Here is a 14,852-nt window from a genome sequence, read left to right as displayed (position 1 = left end):
TCAAATGTCCCAATCTATTAAACCTCAACCCAGTAACCTTTAATACCCTCCTCTCCAAGATAAACTTGTCTTTTCTGTACCATCTCCCTCAAGACAAAACAGTACAATCATTCAACTCAACCTTCCTAAATATTCTAAACTCATTAGCACCCTTGCACACAGTACGTGTCAAATCTAACATATCCCCCTGGTTAACTAATGCTACCCCACCTTGATGAAAACAAGAGACAGAATGTAGAAATCCTGGGTAAAAACTAAGTTCCCCACCCACTTAGAAAAATATAAAAAACTCAGAAACCTTTCAAAAAACATATCAACAAAAACAAAAAGATTTATATAATAACCCACCTATCTCACAAAGATCAAATCCCAAGAAATTCTGGCACTCAATAAATCAAATACTGCATCCCGGTAACCCTTCATCTCCTAATCCCTGCCCAACAAATACACCCCAAGAAACAGTTTCTATCTTCAATTCGTACTTCATTGAATATATTAATAGAATGATATGTCCTGTCGTCTCTAATTCTAACACTACAAATCCACTTGACCTTCTACTAACACATTTTCCCTTAAACCAATACCTACCAGTTACATTAAATCTCTACTTGGCAAACTAAAACCCTGTTCTACATCTGCTGATAATATACCTCTCTACTTCCTTCAGGTAGCAGCAGACTCCCTAGCCCTCCCTGTCTCCATACTGCTAAATCATTATATCTCTGAATCAAACGTTCCCTCTGTCTGGAAAGAATTCTGTACTCTACCTATAGACAAAGGAAGTAACTCCATAAAAATTTCCAATTTCAGACTCATAGCCATCCTGTCACCCCTCTCAAAGATATTAGAAAAATGTGTGCATAAGCAAGTCATGGAACACTTACTTCATGAAATTCTGCTCACCCCCACACAACATGGCTTTCATCCCAAACATAGCACCACTACTGCCCTCATATGCTTTTTCAACACTATTTCTCAGCCAGAGATAACAATAAACTAGTGTCATGCTTGGATCCCTCTAAAGCATTTGACACAGTCTCTCAGTCCTTTATTTGGGACAGACTGACTAACCTTAATTTTTCCACCTGTGCCACTGCTTGGCTTACTAGTTACCTCACAGATTAACTACAACTGGTAAAATGTCTCTTTGCTCTCTCCCCTCCACTCCCTATCAAAATGGGTGTTCCCCGAAGATGTATTCTAAGTCCAAGAGATATGAAGACCACTAGCCAAGTGATAGTGAAGGGTGTTTATTCAACCAAAATAGATGTTCCAAAAGCACCCTTCATTGTCATTTGGATGGTGGTCTTCGTATCCCTTGGCACCTTTTGCAGATTTTTAGTATTTCTTGTGCCTTGGTGGAATTTTTTTAGATTCATCTATTGTAAGTCCACTACTCTTCAATATCTTTATTAATCTACTCTATACCTCCTGTCCTCATTCAACCCTCAACCAATATGCTGATGACTCTACAGTCATCACCATTGCAGACACCCTCTCTGACTTAAATTCTACTACTCAGAAATCCTTCAACTCTGTTGAAACATGGCTCTCTAACAATCAGCTAATTCTGAATCCAAAAAAACAAACTCTAACTTTTTCTCCCCAAAAAACCTAAACCACCTCAAATCCACGTTTGCTATCCATTATCTAAATAAAACACCTATCACAGATGAACCCAACTCAGAACTACAGGTCATGATAAATGACCATCTGAAATTTGATCTGCATGTTAATTAATTATTAAGAAAAAACATCAAAAAACTTGGTCTGTTATACAGAAATAAAAAGTTCCTATCAAATAAAGCCAAAGTCTCTCTAGATCTCTCTCTCTCTCTCTCTTTCTCTCTCATAGCTATCTCCTACCAAGCTTATTGTACAGCTCTCAGATCCTCATCAACCTCCAAATCTCTCTTCTAACTAAACTGGAAACTACCTATAACAAAGTGTCCAGATTTGCTGTGAATCAGAGTAATAACTCTCATCACTTAAACTGACTAGAATTACCCCACCAGCTTCTCCTCTCTCAGCTTCATATTATCCACTCTGTCTTGCACCAACCATCTTTCTGTCCCAGCGTGTCTTCTCAAAACTCTGACCAAGACCTACTACAAATCTATAAACCCAAGACCAAAATTCCATTGAAAATTAGATCACTAAAACAACTCAAAGAATTTAAATCAGACACTAAAGACTGCCTAAAAAGTTGCAGGCCATGGCACAGTACTCACCCTACATAAACTTATTCCTCTCCTGCATAGCTTACTGTTATGCCCTCAATGGCTTTACTTTGGTTATGTGTCTGCTCTCTTAGTCATCTAATCTAAGTATTTATCTGTCACTGTACCTTAAAAATGTTTCTCTCTATATATATATATTATATATATATATATATATATATATATATATATATATATATATATATAATATATATATATATATATATATATATATATATATATATATATATATATATATATATATATATATATTACCTGTATGATCTTCACTAATTGTTACTACCTTGCCCGTATTTACAAGCTTTGCATACTGCTTCTGCATATATCTAAGTTAAATGTCAGCTTAAACTGACATGTTTATGCTTTTACTGTTCCAACTTGAAAATGTTAATGCTTTTGTTTGTAATATAATTTTTCTATTAAAATCTTATTGTAAATTTGTGGAGCTTTTCTCCCTGGGCATCTTCTGAAAAAGTGGCTATCAGCTTAGCCGTACAAACCCGGTCAACAAATTTAAAATAAATAAATAAAATAAATAAATAAAATCACATGATTAGATATTTTTACAAAGTACACTATCATATTCTAAAGATCTTTCCATAACCCTTAGCAACTCCTTTTGCAAAGACATTCGTAAACTATTGTTTAATCTCTATAAAATTATTTATTATAAGTCACATTTTGATAATTTAATTTCAAAACTATATGTAATTCTTATAAGATATACTTCAAAACTGCATGACAAATATTGGAACCATATCATAATGGCCCAACTCCCTCATTTATCCTTAGATGGTAAAACACACATTTTATCTTCAGTTAAAAACACTTCTTGGTCAGAATACTGGCATATATTTTACAAGGAAATTTATGCATAGAGTATTCCTAACACCAAACAAGTTAGCTAATTTTGGAAAGAATAAAAATATTATTTGTTGTAGATGTCTGCAGAAATGTAATGCTGACTGGATTCATATATTTTATTCATGTCCTTTACTAGAACAATTCTGGTGTAAACTAAATGACTTTTTACAAGCTTCATTTACTGACTAATTTTCATCAAAATCATTAATTTTATTCAATATTAATAATCGTTTTATACTGAACAATGTTAATCTTTCCTTATTATGGACTATTCTTCCAAATGTAAAGAAAAGTATCAGTAGGAAATGGAAATTTTCCAAACTTTGCAGACTTTTATCCTTCTTAAAGGAAACTGCCTATAACGAAAAAAAAGTCAAGGAATATAGAATTCAGCCTAAATTATTTACTAATAACTTTTGTAATAAAGTGATTTCTCTCATTGACATCTAGCATCTATTACTCTCAATAATTTTAGTAATTGTTGCATATATATATATATATATATATATATATATATATATATATATATATATATATATATATATATATATACCTTTACTGTTTATTTGTTTCCATTTTTGCTAGAAATACAATTATGTAATTTTTTTTCTTTTTTTCCGGCCTTTTTAAATAACTTACATAGTTTATCTTCTATTTCATAGAATTTTATTATGTTATTTAGTTAGTACCAAAATGCATTGAACTATTGTGACAATTTTATGAAAAAAAAAAAACAAAACAAATGGAAGAAAATGGTGCAGCCACTGACAAACACTTGCATAGTTCTCATATAGATTTCCAAGAAAGAAGTCAAACCATAGACCAACAACAGCTATTCACTACAACAGGACAACCAATAACCTGACTTGGAACCCCAAAAACAGGTATACCTCTGAAAAACTAAAAATGCAAGAAAGTTTGGAAATTTATTTGGTGGCATTTGAATGATATGGAGCTAGGAAAATCTGGCCCATGCTGTGTGAACTGTTCTACTGCCCCAAAAAAGCAACATAACAAAGTCAGCATTCAAAAACATCTCTCTCTCTCTGTATATACATATATATATATATATATATATATATATATATATTGCAAAAATGGACCTCAGCAACACAACGACAATACCAAGAAATAAAATAGTCACAATGTAGCTTTATTAATGAACAAGCACAGCATTACTCATTCAGTAAGTGCTTTCATTTTGTGTTAGACTTCTTCAGACTCAATAAGAACAAGTCACATGTGTTATTTATACAAACCTCAAAAAATTAAGTAATTAATTAATTAAATAATTATTCAATCTATATAGAACCAATTTTAAAACTATGCAAAGAATGTTTTAGTTATTAAACTAAACTGAAATATAAAACCAGCTTAAAGAAACATTTAAACTGTGTATTCAAATATATAGAAATACACATCCTAACAATGCTCAATACTTTAATCTTTCTTTTTAAAAACATTTTGAAAGTTCTTTTTAAACAAATTTTGAAATTTTTCTTTTTAAATACATTTTGAAATTTTTCTTTTTAAATAAATTTTGAAATTTTCTTTTAAACAAATTTTGAAATTTTCATTTTAAATAAAGTTTGACATTTTCTTTTTAAATAAATTTAGAATATGTGACTACTTCTAAATTTCATACTTTTCAAAACATTGACATTCTTATGGTCAAGACCATAAGATCGAAGTTTTGAAACGTCAAATCATTTAAATGGAGATCGCCGTACAGCACAGAATGGCATATTTACTACTTTCCTCGCTGCAGTGTGATATCAGAGTTGGTATATTTAATTAGCAGGGAGTGTTGAGGGTGCAGGGGGGGGGGGCTTGACCTTCACACAAAAATGTAAAAAAAAAAGATTTTTTTATTTTTATATCTTTTATTTAAATTTCAAAGTTTCTAAACTTTGATAGTGTGGTCTCGAGCATGTTTTGAAAGTTCAAAATTTAGAAGTAGAACCATACACACACACACACACACACACACACACACACACACACACATATATATATATATATATATATATATATATATGGTTTACTATTAAAATGAAGAAGGATGGTTCAGCGAACATGGGAATGCCGACTGCCAGATGACTGATTCCCGTATTGCTGACAAACATGTCTGAGAGCATCCATTGCAGTGAATGCTACTGTGCATTTGCTTAGAAGTGGTCGTTATTATGACTACAGATTATGGTACAGTGCAGAATGGGAAATTTACCCTTTTCTGCACTATAGTGTGATCTCGGAGTTGGAATATAGAAGTTGCAGGGGGTGTGGGGGTCAGGGGGCTTGTTCCCCTGCAAAATGTGATTAGAGCACCATGCAGTACTGAACTGGTACATTAGTGCTGCTGAAAAGGTGGCATGTAACTGGAAGGGAAGGTAAGTGGAGAAGTTGCGGTATTGATTAAAAATGTTTAAGGTTTGAAATCTTCGCACTGGTTTCGAACCAATGTCTCTTGTGACATTTTGAGTTAATTAATATTCCATATGTCGCATATGTCAACAGCTGAGTTGATAGATTTACATTTTGCACTTCTCACTTATGATAGTAAAAAAAAAAAATATATATATATATATATATATATATATAATGCTGGCAAAGACATGCCCACAAATTGAGATTTATACACCGAAGTTGATGAGCACTTTTATTCCCAAATGTGCCAGAACTTCCTCTGATCTAACATATTAAACAAAAAAAAACCCTTCTTTTTTAATAATGTTCAACTGAATTATATGACAGAAAGAGACACTTCCTTCTCAACAAAGTTCAAATAAATCGTATGATCTTTCTTCTAACGAAATAATGCCTTAATACATGATTAAAGAGATGTAAAAGGTATGTATATGATTTAAAACATTGTAAAATACAAAAAAAACTGTTATAGCTTGGCTGCTTTGAGCTTCACAAGACTGACAATAAAAACAAAAGCATTTAAACTACAGAATTATGTTGCATTAAGTAGTAATGGTTACTATAATTCTCTGTATTCTAATTTTGTCTCCCAACTCTGTACTCTGTGATGAGATCACACTTTTTTTCCAAAATATAAGATACAATCTTTTAAAAAAGTGTTACAACCCTAGCTATACCTATGTAGTGAATTCTTTAAATCTATTTTTACTGGCACAGACATGTTCATAAATCCTATACTGCAAAGCATGTTCTGTTCTACCAACATAAAATGCTGTACATGAAAATCAACAAGGAATATAAATACCACCTCCTGTCTTGCTGCTAACAGATGAATCTCACAGTGAAGGAAAATGGAAGGAGGAACTTGAGCAGAGTCTTACACCTCTCCCTTTTACACCAGTGTAAACCAGAAGCAGAACCCTCAGGGTAACTATTGAAAAAATGAAAGGGAAATTCCCAGAACCCCTTATGAAAGAAAATTATTTTTACAGTTCACATTTTATACAGAATAATTTTATACAGAATGAACAAGATGAATGGGGGAAAAACCTGCACCAGTACTTAAATGAGAAGAGGCTACACCCTCCACTTCACATTAGAATTAGAATTCATATGAAAATAATACTGACCTGGACGAGCTACAAATAAGCCAATTAAATTTCAAAAGGGTTCAGTAGGAAAACAGTGTAGTAAGGAGACCTGAAGAGAGAATATAGCAAGAGTAGAAAGAAGAAACAATTGAGCAGAACAGTCCTACCTCATACCCATATTTCCATTTAAGAAATAAGTTGCCTAAAGAAAATCACTAGACACTGAGCCAGATTTTAATAGTAACACTATTTAGAACACTTATAACAATATTAACACATAGCCACATTTTGGATGATCAATATGGAATGCATAAGACAAAACTAAGGATTTTACCCAGAATTTTACTGGACAAGATTATGAAGGAAATAGAAAGGGCTTGTGCAGCTTGCACAAAATGTCAGAGGACAGACCCTACCCCACAGGTAAAGAGCCCTTTGATACCCTTGCCCATCACAAAAATACTGTTTGAAAGAACAACAATGGTCATTGTAGATTTGCTTACAAAACTGAGTAATTCATATAATCACTGATCATGCAACAAAGTTCTTGTGACAGTCCCCCTATGAAGGGTTATGCAAAAGTCATTACAAAATAACCAGTATGGCTTTTAGGACCTGCCGGAGAAATTACTGACCAAATCATCACATTTATATCAGGAGTAATGTGAGAAATGTGTCATTTTTAAATAAACCAGTTAAAGGTTCATAGATACTTACAAAGTTATTGGCCTTTGAAAATCTTAATAAACCTAGCCTTATATTACCATGTTAGTTTTAGCCATTATATTTTGCATATCAATAACCGGGGGGGGGGCAGAACAAAGATATGTTACCCCTATTCATGAGGGACATGGGTGCTAAGCAGGGAATGAGTTTGTGGTTTTCCATGCATTCATCCAAATTATATTTGACTAGAGTAATAGAAATATTTCTCTTTATGTGGAGTGGAAGACAGTTGCAAACAACAGGTATTTTCTGTGATACATACCTATCACTACAACATTTTCTATTTATGCTACAAGAAAGACTTTAGATCCCCTTTGTGTGTTTATATTTTTAGATATAAGCTCTACGATGAAGAACTTCCTTACAATAATACATATGTGGTCATCAAAGGACAGTTCCTTGTTGACATAGGGGTCCCAGATCCCTAACTATGGGGGATGAGTTGTCAGTGTGATAATTACAAAGGAAATCATGATGGGCAGATGATAGCTATGTATTTCTTGGCATTTACTTTATTTTTATTATTTTTTTTTAATTTGTTAACCATTGTAGAGCACTTATGCTATTAGACTTATTGCAGTCTCAGCCTGGGAAAATCTGTATAACACCCTCAGAGAGATGATGTTGTTGCATGCTTTAGTAACACTTTAAAGGCTAAGTTATGAAAGGCTGTGGAACTGTATGGGAGAAATTGGGGCCACATGGTTCAGTTGCTTCTCTTTGCTATGAGGGGAAAAATATCCCATGGTTTATCTGGATTCAACATGTAAGAAGTGTGATATGGAACTTCAGATGCTTGCTAGATATAGTAAAAGAAACATGGGCTAAGGAAAATGCTCTATTTAAAATTGTGATGCAGCATTTTACAGAGCTGCAGGCCAGGCTAAACTCTATAATTTCTATAGTAAAATAATATAGACATTGAGAGTACAGAAGACATAACAACTAACTGTAACTTAGAGTTTGTGGTTGTCCATTGTATTTTGTCAATCAAAATGTTATTGCAAAAGAGTGCTGTTTGTTAGTTTTAGCTCCTATAATATAGCTTTAGACTCAGGAAGAAGGGAAATGAGTGCTATAAAGAATCAGTTTACTTGAAAATCTCTTTAAATAAATAAATAAAAATAGCCATCCCCCTCAGTTTGCATGGTGGGACATTTATCCATTTTTTTCTTGCATAAATGTTTTCCATAATACATATAAATGTAATATTTTGTTATACCAGCTATGCCCATATTCACTACACAGGGAAGCTTTTATTTATTATTTTAGAAATTGTGTGTGTGTTGGTGGGGGTATGGGAAAATAAACTGGAATACAAGGAAGTTTTGTGACTGTTTAGGCTTAATGCTGGAAGCCTTCCTTGGTTAAATGAACACATTGCTATAGCTTCTGTAGTTAATATGTATACTGCTAAGTTGTAAGTTTATAGGCAAAATACACATGACTTATTATATTATTTTTATTTTATATGTGGTTAAAACATGGTAATTAAATGATAAATGCAGTTTTGTTAAGTAATTAATATTTTAAAACTGGCTTAGACTTTAAATATTTTCAATTTTATACAGGGTGACTATGTTTCGTTGGATTTCCTGGAACATTATTACTGATATTTGCAATTAATTTCTGTTACCTTTTTCTGAACTTAGTTCTAATTGTGTACTGTAACTTTAAGGTCACAATTTTCTGATTGGTATAAGTTTATATAAGGAGTTGGATCATGTAAGAAATTATTTCTGATGAACTCCTATTTATTAAAAGAAGATGAAAGCACTTAACTTGTCTGCCTGTATATTTGGAGATTTCATATTAAAATGATCTGCTTTATACATTTATGTCTCCTAAGGCATTGTTCCTTGACTGTGCTGTTATTTTTATTTATGTGTATTGAGCCTGCACATTTGCTATAGTTTTATGTTTTATGTTCCATTTTTTCTCCCATAAATATTTTCTCTTTAATTCAGTTAAATGTAACTGATATCTGCTATAACAGCTATACCCATATTCACTACACAGAGATGTCTAACAAAGTGGCATACATCTGCATTAAATGCAAAGGACCCAGAACTACTGTCTTTATGATTTGCTTACATTCAGTTACCTTTGACAAATATAAGTTTCATATCAAAACAGGCTATAGGGAAGATCATGTTTTTACTGTACCTTAACAGGAACCACAACAACAAGAATTTATGGCATCAACCCATGTTTAGCCTTCTACTGCCATAGCTCTAATTTAGTTACATACACAGCTAGCTTTCCTTGTGGTGTTAAGTTATAGTAATGTTATGCAGCAGAAAAATGAGCACAGAGTTAAAGTTTTTAACCATTAATTCATTATTCCAGTGCTTTCTTTTCAATATCAGCTTAAATTGCACTAATTACTGGAAGCTGTTATAGCATCTCCCATAGAGTCACATTAATCAGCTTAATAAGACATAAGATTTGCCAGTGATGGCACTTTGTCTTTGCTTTTCTCCAGCTTTCAAACAATAACAAAATTTCTTCATTGTGCATTAGCTGAAATCCTGCCTGAGTAGATAACTTAATAACATACAAAGGACCTAACTGAATGGTTATGTCCTGACAGAGATTATTCATAATACAAAATAATATCACAACAATGGATTAAGATGGCTCCCATATGTCAAACAGTCAATGGCTTTGTCTTCTTTTCTGAATTTCAAATGTGTAATCTTATTTTGTTTGTTATGCACAGAATTCCTGTACTTAGTATCCCAACTCATTCATGCTACGAAATTTCTAGTTTAAAATTTCAGGCACTTTGCTTTATCTAATAGAAAATAGGAGGATACCCTTAAAGTTTTATACAATGACATCCTAACTTTTGATCAAAGCATGTTATTTGATCAAAAATTAATTGCAAAGAGAGTTACGTTGGCGGTTCTCCAAAATCACGAAAGGGATAATATGGAAAAAAACACTTTAATAAATAAGGCTGAACCATGGAGCTCTTTACTTGTCTCAGCACATTGTCTCTCACACATGAAGATTGTAGTCCCACTAAGTATCAGTAAGCCTAAAATCACTACATAAATAATTACATTATAAAATAAATTATAATAAAAATTACTTATTGCGTCTTTCGGCTTTTCCCGGTTAGGGGTCGCCACAGCGGAACTCCGGTCTGCTAATGATTGGTAGTTGATTTTTACGGGCCGAGTTACCAGCCCTGACGCACAGCCTTCAACATAAATATAAAAATTAATAAATCGTCATTTTATTGAATGGGAATAACATGCTTTGATTAAAAGTTAGGGGGCCCTAATACCAATCTCTGTTTAGGATGTTTAAAGAAAATGGCTGTATTTGTAATAATCACTATGATACAGAACACAACAGAACATGTAGTGAATCTGTCTGCCGTTGGGTTGATAGGACAGAATAAAGAGTTTGCCCAAGTAAATTATGAATGTCTATTTTGCAGTATGAAACTGCAAAGCCTGGCAGTTAAGAAATACATTAGAGTGCATTAATCATAGCTTAAAACAGTCTATTTTAAGGTGTAATGATTATGGAAAAGGCTTCTACTCCATTTGAAGATATTAATTGATATAAAGTTCTTTAGCATTGAGTTGGACAACTTTATGAATTTATGAAATATAGCAATGTCATTCTGGAAACAAGATTCTATTAGAAACAGCTCTTTAGTCAGCACCTAATTGAAAAAGGAACTATGAGAAACTAAATAAAATACATGTATTTAATCATAAATTGATATTCTATGCACTATTTGTTGCCCCTATATCCATCTAAATGCCTCTGTATCCCACTAACTGGTTAGAATTGTTTTCTAATGTGTTCCGTGTCAGAATGCCCTGCCATAATGAAGTAGTTTAATTTTTCTATCAAGGTTTTCTTTTCCTGCAGTGAACAATATGTCCCCAAACTGTGGTAGTGTACTGTCCAGCTACGTATGTCAGTGTCTATTTTTCTACTGATTTAGATTGGAAGCACCTGACTTGGGTCTATAGCACTTCGAATGCTATAAGATCGAACCCATATGTTCGAAGTTGTAAAACTTCGAAAACTTAAAAAAAATAAAAATAATAAAAAACATACCTGACAGTTGTAGGCAGGGGGGAAAGCCCCCTCTGCAACCCCCACACCTCCCACTCTTTAAATATGCCAACTCCGATATCACACTACAGTGTAGTAAAGGCAAATATTCCCTTTCCGTACTGTACTGCATTGTAGTGCGGTCTCAGAGTTGGTGTATTTAAGGAGTGGGGCATGTGAGGGCTGCAGGCAGGGCTTGACACCCTGTGTACAACCACCTAGTAAGTTATTTATCATTTTTATTTTATTTTTTAAGTTTTCGAAGTTTTACAACTTCGAACATATGGGTTCGACCATATAGCGCTCGAAGTTGTAAAACTTCAACAATGTGATATAGACCCCCTGACTTAATGCTTCCTTTGGGTGTCTCTGGTGACAGTGTCAGTTGGTTGTTTCAATAATGCTCTTTGGACTTTGTTTGCTACAATCTCCTAAACAAATTAGTATGATTTCTCTTTTTCTTCTTTATCCAGAATAATGATAAACTAGAGGCATATGTAAAATCTAAATGTGCTATGAACAGGTAACAATCCACACTCATTCAGTGTTTTAGCTGTGTGACAATTTTTATTTCATTCGATTCATTCCTCCATTGCTCACTGATTTGTGAATAACTCTTAATACAGACTTATTTCCATGAGTGTTTGTGTATAATATAGTGTGAAAATTCATAAAGGATACAAAGTTTGACTTCAAGTAATGTGGAACTGTTAGCTGGAGAGGTACCAAAAAATAAAAAAAACAGAAGATCAAGTATTCAAATTATCATTTATTTATATATGTCAGTCTAAGTGCTGAATTAAAGAGAGAAAAAAGGAAAAAAAAAAAAAAGAAAATTAACTGATGAGTTTGTTAACGAACTAAATTCTCCTAAATGTTGAGGGAAAACATGTCTAGTCTCTCAGCAAGGTTTGGTGATATAATTTTACAGATACTATAAATATGAGCAATAGTATGTTACAGCTAGTGGTTAAACTGGAAAGGTATAGAGCATAGAAATGATAATGCATATAAGTGAAATCTAGAGTATGATATAGGCAAACAGCAAGGAAGGTAGCCATGCTTTTGATGATGGTCTATGACAGCATTATTTCACTGTAGGTGGTATACACTGGAAGGGTATAGGACACACAAACGTAATCTAGAATATAATGTAGGTAAAGAAGCAGGAAATCTACTCATATTATGTTAATGAAATATTAAAGAAGAGTTCCACTGCTTGTATAAGTAAATAATGTTACAAGCTAAATTGATTATCCAAGCCATAAAAATTAATAAAAGTGATGACTGTGAGTGTGTTTGTATGTGTTTGTGTGTTTTGTATGTGTGCCTGTGTAAAGTGGATGATGTTATAAGTCAAGCTAATTATACAAGCCGTAGAAATACCTAAATGTGGGGATTGTGTGTGTGTGTGTGTGTGTGTGTGTGTGTGTGTGTGTGTGTGTGTGTGTGTGTGTGTGTGTGTGTGTGTGTGTTTGTCTGTGTGTGTGCATGTGCCATGTTTGTATGTGTTTTACCTGTGTGAAGTAGATGGATGTTATAGATGCATACACTTATGAAGATGGTGTATGACATTGTTATTTCACTGTAGGTATTACACACTGGAAGGATATAGGGCACAGAAATGAATTCTAGAATAAAATGTCTTTAAAGAGCAGGAAATCTACTCATATTATGTTAATGAAATATTAAGGTAGTGTTTCTGCTGTTTGCATAAGTAAATTAAGTAGATGTACATTATAAGTCAAACTGATTACTCAAGCCATAAAAATGTGTAAACATGATGACTCTGTGTGTGTGTGTGTGTGTGTGTGTGTGTGTGTGTGTGTGTGTGTGTGTGTGTGTGTGTGTGTGTGTGTGTGTGTGCACGTAATGTTTGTATGTGTTGTATCTGTACCTGTATCAAGTACATGGATGTAAAAAGCCAAGATGATTATCCATGCCATAACAGTGTGTGTGAGTATGTGTGTGCGAGTGTGCTCATGTATGTGTTACACGCATAACTGTGTAAAGTACAAAAATGTTTTAAGTTAAGCATATTTACAAGCCATAAAAATAGTAAAACTGTGTGTGTGTGTGTGTGTGTGTGTGTGTGTGTGTGTGTGTGTGTGTGTGTGTGTGTGTGTGTGCGTGTGTGTGCGTGTGTGCGTGCGTGCGTGTGTGTGTGTGTGTGTGTGTGTGTGTGTGTGTGTGTGTGTGTGCGTGCGTGTGTGCGTGTGTGTGTGTGCATGCTTGTGTTTCTCAATGCTGGGTGTTATTATGTATCAGGTAAGTAAAGTAAAATCAATAAGAAAGCAAATATGGATACTTTTTGTGACAGACAAAGAAAGATGTCTTGTCTTGTTGAGGCTTCAAAATCTGGTACAGCTGAGATTCAAAATCCAAACCTGACTCACTCCTTTTCTGAAAAAAAAAAATCAATAGATTCCATAGAATACGAGAAATTGAATGAGTTCTACATATTAATTAACTTTTATTACAGATAGGTTTGCTAACATGGTTCTTAATTCTCACTAGCAAAGTTCTAAAATTATTAAAATAGCTTTTGAAACATTCAGTTAATAATATAATACAGGAAAATGAATTAACTTGTAGAACCTAAGGGTGATGTTTCTCATAAAATAGAGCTATGATTTAATAAGGCTTGCAATGAATGTATTTATAACTATTTATATAACCTTTTGTCTTCAACAAACATCTTTTTACTGTCATAGTGGACCAAACCAGACATTGCAGTCCGTTGAGATAGCCACATGTGGGTAATATGTAAAACAAAATGCTGACACCATAACTTTTTCTAATGGCAGTATCTATTTTATTAATTTTTCTATTCACTAGACATGAAATGAAAATATGTGTTGAAACCTACTCCAATAAAATACTTTAATTAAAGGATATTCTCAGCAATATATTTCATCTTTCTTTTCTGGTATCTATTTAACATTTGAAAAAAGCATAGAACTTAAAATCTCAATAAAGTGTTTTATTCTTTTATGAATACTATTAATGTAATGCCAGGAGAAATAAAGGAGTTTTATATTAGCAAAATGATACAGAATCTATACGCTTGTCTGTTACAAGACATAAAGATAATCATAGCAAATAAGTAGAAACATGTTTAACAAATTAAAAAGTTGTATGGAAAATTCAGGCAGCTTTTGATTACTGATGGGGCTTCCAAATAAAACAAACAGAAAAAGAATTTTAAAATCTGCTTAAATTTTATATTTTATTGATTACATTGTATATTTTATTGATTAATTAATTATAATATGGTTTATGCAGAGCATGAATAAATGTGCATACCACTTTGTAGTTGCCTTCATTTTTTCAATGCATACTAGTAAATTCCAAAATACAAATAATCTCAAAGAAAGCTCCATAACCTCCCTGTCTGACCTGAGTCATTGGGGTTTGTCTA

The sequence above is a fragment of the Protopterus annectens genome, chromosome 15.part0 (genome assembly GCF_019279795.1).
Source record: "Protopterus annectens isolate FY-2018-M chromosome 15.part0, PAN1.0, whole genome shotgun sequence".
Classification (NCBI taxonomy): Eukaryota; Metazoa; Chordata; order Ceratodontiformes; family Protopteridae; genus Protopterus; species Protopterus annectens.
This window is presented reverse-complemented; position numbering follows the sequence as displayed.